Source organism: Pectinophora gossypiella, chromosome 14 (genome assembly GCF_024362695.1).
Source record: "Pectinophora gossypiella chromosome 14, ilPecGoss1.1, whole genome shotgun sequence".
Lineage (NCBI taxonomy): Eukaryota > Metazoa > Arthropoda > Insecta > Lepidoptera > Gelechiidae > Pectinophora > Pectinophora gossypiella.
Genome location: NC_065417.1, coordinates 12,997,689 through 13,008,350, shown reverse-complemented (window position 1 = coordinate 13,008,350; position 10,662 = coordinate 12,997,689). Strand labels below are relative to the sequence as shown.

At 38.4% G+C, this 10,662-nt stretch overlaps 1 protein-coding gene across 1 annotated transcript in view; it reads right to left on the bottom strand.

Moving 5' to 3' along the window:
* Positions 1-439: 439 nt before the first annotated feature.
* Positions 440-10,662, bottom strand: part of LOC126372766 (neuropeptide Y receptor type 2-like) — a 102,434-nt gene continuing 92,211 nt past the window's right edge. The window contains exon 3 of the mRNA XM_050018642.1: positions 440-3,510. The gene's annotated coding sequence lies outside the window, so the exon portion shown is untranslated. The remainder of the gene's footprint in view (positions 3,511-10,662) is intronic.

Sequence of the window (10,662 nt, the reverse complement as noted above, 5' to 3'; positions counted from 1 at the left end):
CACTGTACTCGATCCACTTGTATCTATGTTGTATCATCTCAGGCCTTTACATCTTTATCAGATGATTCAAACAGCGTTTCTGTGGCAGCTTTTAAAGTGGCTGTAAAGTCCAATGCGAGAGCGACAGTAGCGGCCAAATGTTGTATAAGAAACAAGTATTTGTGATTGCTTTTTGGGTATAAAGAGGTCTATCAATCACAATATAAAATATTGAGTTCAATAAAGTATTTTTTAAAGAGAATTCTAAAATAACTTTAGCTCACGAATATATTTCAATGGGATAGCCAGAGGTACATACATCGCAAGATGAACTAATTACCACCGAAGCCAGCTCACCGAGCTTTCTGTTAGGCCAACGTGATAGGTGGTGAGTCGTATCGCCGTCTGTAATGGTCCAGCCAACTGTGTAAGTGAATAATACTAAAATAAAAATCCGCAGTTAATTCTTTGGTACACTTTAATTATGTAATGACAGCGAATTGCACGTATTTTCTCATTGACATAGGATACAAGGCCGTTTTACCTAACATTTGTTCATAACAATTAATAAAATTAAAAAAATAATGTAGCCTACATACACTATTATATACTATCATATGCACATCTATATACTATATTTAACTATACATTTAGGTAAAAAAGTACTTGTATCAATGGGCTCAAATGGTCACACCATTAATTGACAGAAATACTTTTTTTATTTACATCAATCTGTTCTACTAACAAGTTATTTACAAGTTTACTCGTATACTTATTAAATCACTACACAAATATGTTTTTTACTCTTTATACACATTTATTTATAATAAAAAATCCTTGGAGGATAGATTCAATATTAGATTTACTTACATTATATAATATATTTTAAAATGGTAGATATTCTATTTTGCGACTTAATACAACCGTTATGTTACATGCATAAATGTGAATAAATTGAAAATGCTTCGTGTGCATTTCGATTAAAAATAATGCAGCATAATCCCGTATAAGTAAAAAAGAAAAAAATACAAAGTTAGATTCACACATGCGTATTCACAACGAACGCCGTATATGTATTTACGGCTTTTCTCTGCTCTTTTGAGCGTGGCGGACTCTTTAATTAATTAAAAGCATTATGGATAGAAGGGACCTTTGTACCGTGGCATTCCTTAAATACCGAGTGTAACACATAAATTACAACACGGAACCAGTAAGGATGCGGGGTTCTATATCGGTTGCAAAAGGAAAATAATTACACGGAGCAGTCAAAGGTTTGCGAGGTGTTTTACTTGCGGTAAGGAATTTTCGCTTGTGATTAGATTATGTTGATATGAATAAGTAATAATAACCACAAATACAATTTTCGATAAGAGGAAACGCGGGTGGATTTTGTACAAACGTTAATATAAAACTGATCCTGTACTTTTTTCCTTTGTTTAATAGTCTTTTTTATTTTAGCATTTAATTGTAACAACTTTTTAATTTAAAATCAGAAATAAATAAAATAAAGGTGTGACTTAGAAAGATATATTTTTATTCTCTCAATTTTTAAGTCCTTCGAGGTAACCGTAACGGCTTTATAAGAGCACACTCCCCAGTCGACCGCAGGTAAATGTTTGTGCAATCGATGGACCGTCAACACAGTTGATAGACTTTTATTTTTTATACATAAAATCTCTTTTCGGTACTTTATTACAGCCTATATTGAGAAGGAGAAAAAAAATAAATAAAAAAATATCAACATTTTTCTTTTAGAACGTACTGTCCGAAACTGGCATTACGAATAGTTTTACAAACGCTTTATATGCCACAGGTTTTTTGTGGCCAAAGTATAATGTCATACGGAGTACGAGCTATTATTTTTTTTATTTTTTTTTTCTATATTTAAGAGCTTAGTCACAAACAGAAACTATGTCGCTCTATAAGGCAACAAAAATGAGTAAGTACTAAAAACAAAAAAATATATTACTTATCTTAAGTTTAGCTATTATTTTGTTTTTCAGTTTCTATTGAATTGGGTAGTTTTTTTACTAGTGAAATCAGTAACATTTTTTTAAACGTCAAAACACGAAATCACTATGGAATTTGTATGGAAAAGCAACCTGTGACGTCATAGAAAATCGTGACAAAATGTCGCACTTGTCGTAAGTACATATTTCTTTATTAAAATTCATAAATAACTTAAATAGAAAAAAGAAAACGTTTTTTTGGCACCTTTAGATATGGGGATATATTTAGTTATCAGAATTTCATAATTTACCTTTGACCTAGGAAACTACGCAATTTAAACACAATACTGTGTGCTCAAAGAGGAAGTCAAAAACATACGATTGTTGTGAACATAATAATGGCGAATACTAAGCGTTATCAAACTTTTCACAATACAAAGTAAAACAAAATGTTTACTGTTTCAAACAAATTTTTGGAGTTACACAGATCCGGTTAAAACTTTAAAACAAAAACCAGTAGTTTGTTTCTGACACGTTGGTCTAGTGGATACAAAACGATAAAGTCATACGAGTTTCAGTTTTCGGTCGTATAAGTTTCCAATTATTTTGACCGGCTTTGTATTTGTCGTTATATGAATTAAGTACGGTCACGAGCATTAATATGTATACACTTTGGTACCATGTCACATTAACTTTTTTGACAAATTGAACTGTAAGTCTCACTAAATATCAAATATGTTAGTGCGACAGAGTCCTAAAGTGGGTACATTATATTGCTCATGACTGTACACTGAAGTGCTTGTTACTGCTCCGCTCTTGTCTGCGCTTGTCATAATAAAGGGTGTTAGTGACATTGCGCTGAGGGGTATGATTCATCTCATGATTTTGATTTGATATTAAGTGGAAATTTGTGTCGCAAAATTCATGCTTATTTTTTTTAATTCTATACATTTGCGACGGAAAATTCAACTTGATATTAACAATAAAACTCAGAATAATGAGCTGTATTAGTGCCCGATGAAGTTATATTCTATAGTTTTATATACATTAGGTAACTGGTATAATAATAATCATTGCGCGTGTCAGTTGGGATTAAAATTTGTAATTTTACCTACACAAACTTTTTTTGTAATGTAGGCGGCAAACGGATTACTGAAAATTAAGCATCAGAGAGCGTAGCCTTGTAACTGATGTTCCTATTTCTACACTTGCTAACATATTAGCGTATTAGAATTGAGTGAACACCTTACGTGAAGGAAGATGCGTAGCAGCGAGGCGTCTCGATTCGCACGGATTATACCTTAGCGAGTGTAGGATAGAAATACGAGCATTTGTGCCTCTGGCATAGAATATTATAATAATACGTTTCTGAGGTGAAAAACATTTTAACGCTTACAAAATCACGGGCAACAGTTCGTATAATTTGTAAGCAGAGCATTCAATCTGTTTACAATACCTATACAATTATGTTCAAAGTTGCCACAAATACGCTTGTGTGAATTCAGCCGTAACTTTCAAATTGTCTCGTTTTATATGGCATGAAACTTTTTTAATCATATTTCGCAGATGGTGGTTTGCTTATCTGAAACAAAGAAAACATATTACATTAATCATACAAAGTAACAATAAGCTACTTTTTTACTTAATAATTTAAATGTGAATGGATAAAGGTCCGTGCCCACTACACCGGTACCGTATCATACTAGGACGGTGTTCATCCCGGCACAGGCAAAAACGTATTCTTTGTTTGAATTTCTATTGAGCAACACGGGGATAGAACGGGGTTGCTCGGTTGTAGCTTTTTTTTTCGCTGAAGGCTCTCACCCGGTACAACGTTTAAGACAACAGGCCTGAGGGTGCCCAGTTGGGCGCGAACCTCGGCTCAGGGCGTCGTCTGAGAGGAAAAATATTTGAAATAATTAATCGACCCTAGTGGGTCGATAGCGATAAGCGCTGAATGAGGGAAATCGTCGACCACATCGGCGGGGTCGGTATCGGGGTTCTGAAGTGTTTGGTGTCGCGAGCTGATTCGCTGCCTCTATGGCTAGAGTAATCGGGTCGTCGGGATCGTATATTACGTCCTTCGGACGCCGATACTTTTCAGTACCGTGTCGGTTGTAGCGATACTCACTTTAGTAGCGTCCGTCCTTGCCTGACATGGTCCTAGCACGGTCCTGGTATGATACGGTGTAGTAGGGACAGGGGGTTAAATAGGGGACGACACATCGAAGTGTGGATAGATTGAATGAAGTAGAATAATTATGTGTGTTATAGGTATGTATGTATTATAGCATGTAATATGTACTCGTTTGGTTTTCCGTTCGGGTTGTCGCTACACACAATCGTTACTATAGAGACCGGACCTGTTGAACAGTCGGACGGAACAATGCTAGGGAGATGACGGAACTGAGTTAACTGATGTACTTTTAGTGGTAATAATTTAAATAAAAAAGAAGACGAGATTATTTGAATTTAAACTTTATCGGTAACTTATATAAATCAAAATCAATAAAATAACCTCGCTTGAAAATCAAGCACGGAAAATGACTCATGTGATAGTCCTCTACTGATCCGTAGTCTTGGAAGTTTCTCGAACAATTAGCCGCCATACTGGCGCGCTAGCATAGAATAAGGAATAATACCACGTATAGAACGGCAACTCTCTGCTCCGCACCAGCGTCTGAGCTAGGTTTACCTCACCCCCCCTCGAACATAGTTTAGACTTGAATCGAATGGTGTCAGATATCACACACACACAGATGCGCGTGTACGATTATGGCGTTCTAATTTTAATTGTTGAGTGCTGTGCTAGTAATTAAATTACCACATAAAGTAATATTTTAAAGGTTTATTATTGTTGGATAACTGAGATTAGTGATATTTTTGAATCTGAAAAGTAGACTTGCCCATACAAAACACCGACCCCGGGGTGCTCTGGAGACTGCTAGTGCACTTTCAGATTAAGTTTAAACAGCACAACTTGAATTAATACACTTTTATGTTATTTTAGAAATTTCTTGTATAGAAACGCGCGACGGCGGTAGTCGAGTCCACTTTATTTTTCTTTTTTCCTGGCTTGGGGTGGCGGGAGTTTTTGGCGCGAACCAAAGGAGTTTTTGGAAGGGATTCATGGTCGGTGTCCTAACATTTACCCCCCACCGAAATCAACAGTGATTTCAAAATAGGTAATAACATCACAAGAGTAGAATTATTAAATATACTACTTATAATGTACTTTATTGTTGACAAAGAAAACTAAGTTATATATTTTTATAATAAGATAAGCTAATGGACTGTATAATAAATAATTAAGTGTATGAATTATATTATTATGATAGAAATAAATAACAAAGTTATTGGTCCTGCTCTTTTGGGAGAGGACTCAATTTGGAAACAGGCCGTTGTAACCGTGAATTTTGTGTACGTAATGTAACAACGCGAACTCTACCATCACGTCCAGGGTGAATCTGTTCTACACGACCCAAACTCCATTGTTGACACGGTACGTTATCGTTATGAATTAAAACCAAATCGTTTACGTTTAAGTTAGGTGTATCAACAAACCACTTCTGCCTTTGTTGCAGTGTGTGCAAGTATTCCGACTTCCACCGGCGCCAGAAGTGCAGAGCGGCCTGCGTAATGCATTGCCATCGTGTTAAACGATTCAACGGTATATCTGAAAGATCGTAATTGGGAGCCGATACCAATTGACGACCGACTAAAAAGTGTCCTGGCGTAAGGACGTCGAATTCACTCGGGTCATTAGACAAACTACACAAAGGGCGCGAATTTAAAATCGCTTCTATGTTAGCAAAAAGAGTACCCAACTCTTCGAAAGATAAAGCACGAGTACCTACTACGCGCTTCAAGTGGTACTTTGCCGATTTTATTCCAGCTTCAAAAATGCCCCCAAAATGACTACCTGTCGGGGGGTTATATTTCCATGTCACTTTTCTGACTGTAAAACCGTCAATAAGCTGCCGTTGACTTGCATTATAAAATTGAACGACTTCGTTTAAGTGTTTACCGGCCGCGACAAAGTTTTTACCGTTATCCGAATACATGGTATGTGGAAGACCACGCCTAGCCGTAAACCGATCGAATGAAGCTAGGAAGCATTCAGTAGTCAACGCCGAAAGGACCTCAAGGTGAACCGCACGAGTCGAATAACAAACAAATAGACATAAGTAAGACTTTGAGATTCTGGCATTGCGTCTATTTGTTTCTTTTGTATAAAATGGACCTCCAATATCGACACCGACCGTGTGAAACGGGTAAACGTCCTGTAAGCGGCACTTAGGCAAAGAGCCCATTTTAGGTTGATTTACAGTGGGCCTATTTCTGAAACATGTAACGCATTTGGAAAGGCGAGACCGTATAACACAGCGAGCGGCTATAATCCAATATTTTTGAACTAATATGTTTTGTAAAGTCCTAGGTCCGACATGTAAATAAACTTTATGATAATAATCAATTAAAATGTTCGTAAAATGACATTTTTTCGGTAAAATTAAAGGGTGACGTTGAGTAAATGGTAAGTTTGCGTGTGAAAGCCTACCCCCCACCATGAGAAGACCACGGCTATCAATGAACGGGTCGAGTTTACGTAGGCTTTGAGAGCATCGATTACCTCGTTTTAATGACTCAATGTCATCACCAAAATGTTCGGATTGAACTATTTGAATAAGTTTATCGTGAGCTTTATTTAACTCTGCGGTGAGCAATGCGCCCCTGATTCTATCAGGCCGAGAAACCCTGGAATTGTGTAAGAATCTGAAACACCAGGCGACTATGCGATGCAGTTTGTTAAAATTCGAATATTTATTTATTATATTATCAAAGTTATTTTTTAGAGAGACACCTTCAGTGAGTAATGACGTACTTTCCTTTACAGGTTTTAGTTCCAGGGGTTCTCCTTTGAACTCAGTTAGAGACCTCACTGGCCACATATGTTGTGGATCGTACAACCACTGTGGGCCGCGGAACCACTGATCAGCGATGTGCAGCAACTGGGCCGGCGTGGCGCCGCGCGAACATACATCGGCAGGATTGTCAGTGCCGTTGACGTGATACCATTGAACACCGGCTGAACATTCAGTAATCTTAGCCACACGATTCGCAACAAAAGTTTTTAATTTGAATGCAGGTGTATTGATCCACGTCAACGCCACTGAGCTGTCGGTGAAAGCCAGTACTTCGCTGATCAGTACTTCCTTGGCTAATATCGATACGACATATTGTAGGGTTTTCGATAACAAATGAGCGGCCATTAATTCAAGACGCGGAATCGATACTGTTTTTAAGGGCGCAACCTTAGATTTTGATAACAGTAGGCTAACCTTGACATTGCCATGCCCGTCCTGACTGCGAATATACACGACGGCAGCGAAACCATTCGTCGACGCGTCACAAAAACCCACAATTTGAGCTGTAATGTGATTTTTCACAAAAACATGTCGGTCATGTTTTAGTTTCGATAATAAAGGTATTTGAGATGAAAACAAACGCCATTCATTGAGAAGCGCATTAGGCAGCGCGTCATCCCAACCTAAATTGGCGCACCATAACTTTTGCATAAAAGTTTTAGCGAGAAAAGTACAAGGCGCAACGAACCCCAAAGGGTCAAATAACTTAGCTATTTCCGACAACACGGAGCGCTTCGTCACGTTACTTTCCATCTGTGTGGTACGGAAGGAGAAAGCGTCTTCTTCAGGTAGCCAGTGCAGGCCGAGAATCTTGATAGCCATAGTTTTGCCGTCATCGAACTGAACAGGTGGTTCGAGTTGATCACTAGGCAATTTATTTAAAACTTGAGCACTATTACTCGACCACTTGCGCAATTCGAAACCGCCAAGCTTTAGCAATTCTACCAACTGATGTTGAAGTGTCAGCGCGTCGTCTACACTATCCACTGACCAAAGCAAGTCATCAACGTAAAAACCTTCACGCAGAGCACGGGCGGCATCAGGGAAACGATCGCCTTCATCCGCGGCTAACTGCTGTAACGTGCGAATGGCTAAAAACGGGCTGCTGACTACCCCGTAAGTGACTGTGCACAACTCGTACATCTTTATAGGCTCGTTGGGCGAATCTCGCCACAATATGTGTTGAAATTGACGTTGTGATTTGTCAATTAATATATTACGATACATTTTTGATATGTCACCGCATAAACAAACGTTACGTAAACGGAAACGTATTAATAATTCCACAAGATCAGCTTGCAGTTTGGGCCCCGTATATAAAACGGAATTTAAAGATTGATTATTTGTAGTTTGACACGAAGCATCGAAAACTACGCGAAGTTTTGTCGTACTACTATCAGGCTTATGAACGCAGTGGTGGGGAATGACGTACGCCGATTCCACTTCCGATACGTCACCGACACAGATCATATGACCGAGCGACGCGTAGTCGTCCATGAACGTTTTATATTCGCCCCTTAGATCGGGTAAACGAGATAATTTGCGTTCCAAATTTTGATATCGTTTTAATGCAATTTGTTTAGAATCGCCCAGTTTCGCGTCAGGTTTGAATGGGTAGCTCACAATGTATCGACCGGTATTATCACGCTTATGGTCACTGACAAACATCTGTTCAGCGATGACGTCATCTGGATTTTTAGGTACGTCACAGGATAAACTTTCGGTTTCCCAGAAAGATTTAATTAAATCGTCCACCTTAACTGTGCTACTAGTGAACATACAAGTCGACACACCGCCAGCACCGGTATTCACTGACAGCTGGCCTGTAATGACATACCCGAAAATGCTACTTAACGCGAGCGGTATCCCTTGACGTGACGGATGATACTTGCCACCATCATAAATGAATGGAAACACGTCACTGGCAAGCAACATGTCAATGCGACTCGAGCGATAGAAAGTAGGGTCAGCCAACACCAAATGTTTATATTCGTTGACTAAATCCTGTGACAAAGTGACAGATGGCATATCGCCAGATATTTTCGGAATGATCACAGCTTTTATATTAAAAACAGGGTCATTAGACATGGTCGGCTTTAAAGTGCAGGACACCATACCGTGATCGCGAACTACTGTTCCGCCTAGGCCCGACAATTGAGTGTTACACTTTTGACGTGGAAGCCCTAATCGCTGTGCACAATCATTTGTGATAAAACTGGTTTGAGAACCACTGTCGATCACTACGCGCACGGGTTGATATTTGCCTGAAACATCCGTAACGTGTACAACCGCAGTACCCAGCATAACTGTCGACCCAGACGAGCATGACGATGCCAAGGAGACCCGATTCTGTTGATCGTTATTAAAGTCGTTATCACAACTGTCATCAGAGCCCGTGCTTATCAAAGTTACATTGGAATCTAAATGCAACGTGTGATGATGTTTGTTTTTGCACACCGTACATGTTATCTTCGATGGGCACTCATTAGATGTGTGACCTTGACGCAAACAATTTTCGCATAAACGCAAATCTTTTATTTTTTCAATTCGCTGCTTAGGAGACAGCGCAATGTATTCGTAACATTTATAAATCGAATGAAATGGCTTATTGCAATACAAACATGCCTTCTTAGAATTATCAGGGCCCGCATTGCTCGCCAAACAGGTTTTTGAATTGACATTTTTTGTAATAGGTTTACTATTATTATTAGTTTTGTTTTGAACCGCATTTAGAATGGGTTTATTTGAAACGGGCTTTGAAACAGGAGGATTAGACATTTCCAACATACGCGCCTGATTCGATACAAATTCGCTTAATGTTTTAAAAATAGGTATTTCCTTTATACCGATTTTTTGTTCAAATTCTCGTCTAGAAACCGGGTCCAGGTTACGTAAACCGATATAACAAAGAATAAATCCCGCTAAATCATCGATTTTTAATAATTCTAACGCTTGAACGCATTCTTGAAATGTCTCTAAAAAGGAATTCAATCCGCTAACAGATTCGTTCGGCAAAGGTTTGAACGCGAACAATTTATCCAAATAGCGGGTAGCTATAGCACGCTTATTTTCATACCTGTCCGACAGAGATGACCAGACAATATTATAATTGTCACTCGATACAGGCAAACTTTTCACTATTTGAAGTGCTGGCCCGGTTACTACGGAAAGTAAATAATGGAACTTCTCGACATTACCTATCGAATTATTTGTATGAATCAAACTCATAAATGTATCGCGAAATGTAATCCAATTCTCTAAACTTCCGTCAAAATGAACAAGTTCAATTTTAGGTAAGCGAGGCTGAGAGCCGCCGCTTCGCTCATATTTGAATTCACCGCCACTTTTTGACGTATTCGAAACAGTTTCGTATTGATGAAAAATACGTTTAACTTCGTAATACAAGTCATCGAAAGCCTTTATTTCCTGGTCGTTAATTATATACGCCGGGTTACGCTTTAGTTCCAGCGCAGAAATATCATCAACAATTCGTTCGAATGATTCGCGAGAAGATTCGAGTTCACTGACCCGCACCAACAATTTGTTAACTAACGTGGAATCACTTTCGACAATTTTAGATAAATCGTACATCTGTTGAACACGCCTAAAATAACGTTCTTTTCTATTTATTAACGTATTTATTTTGATATCAAGATCGGTCAAAAATGGAGTTGTAGGTGTTTCTTTCGCCATTTTGAACTGAAGAAAAATGTACTAGAAACTTCGAGAACAACGCGTCCCTACAACTGCCTGTTTATGTAAAACCGAACAAAAAGTAATTTACACTGTAGAAATAGATTCTAAGTATT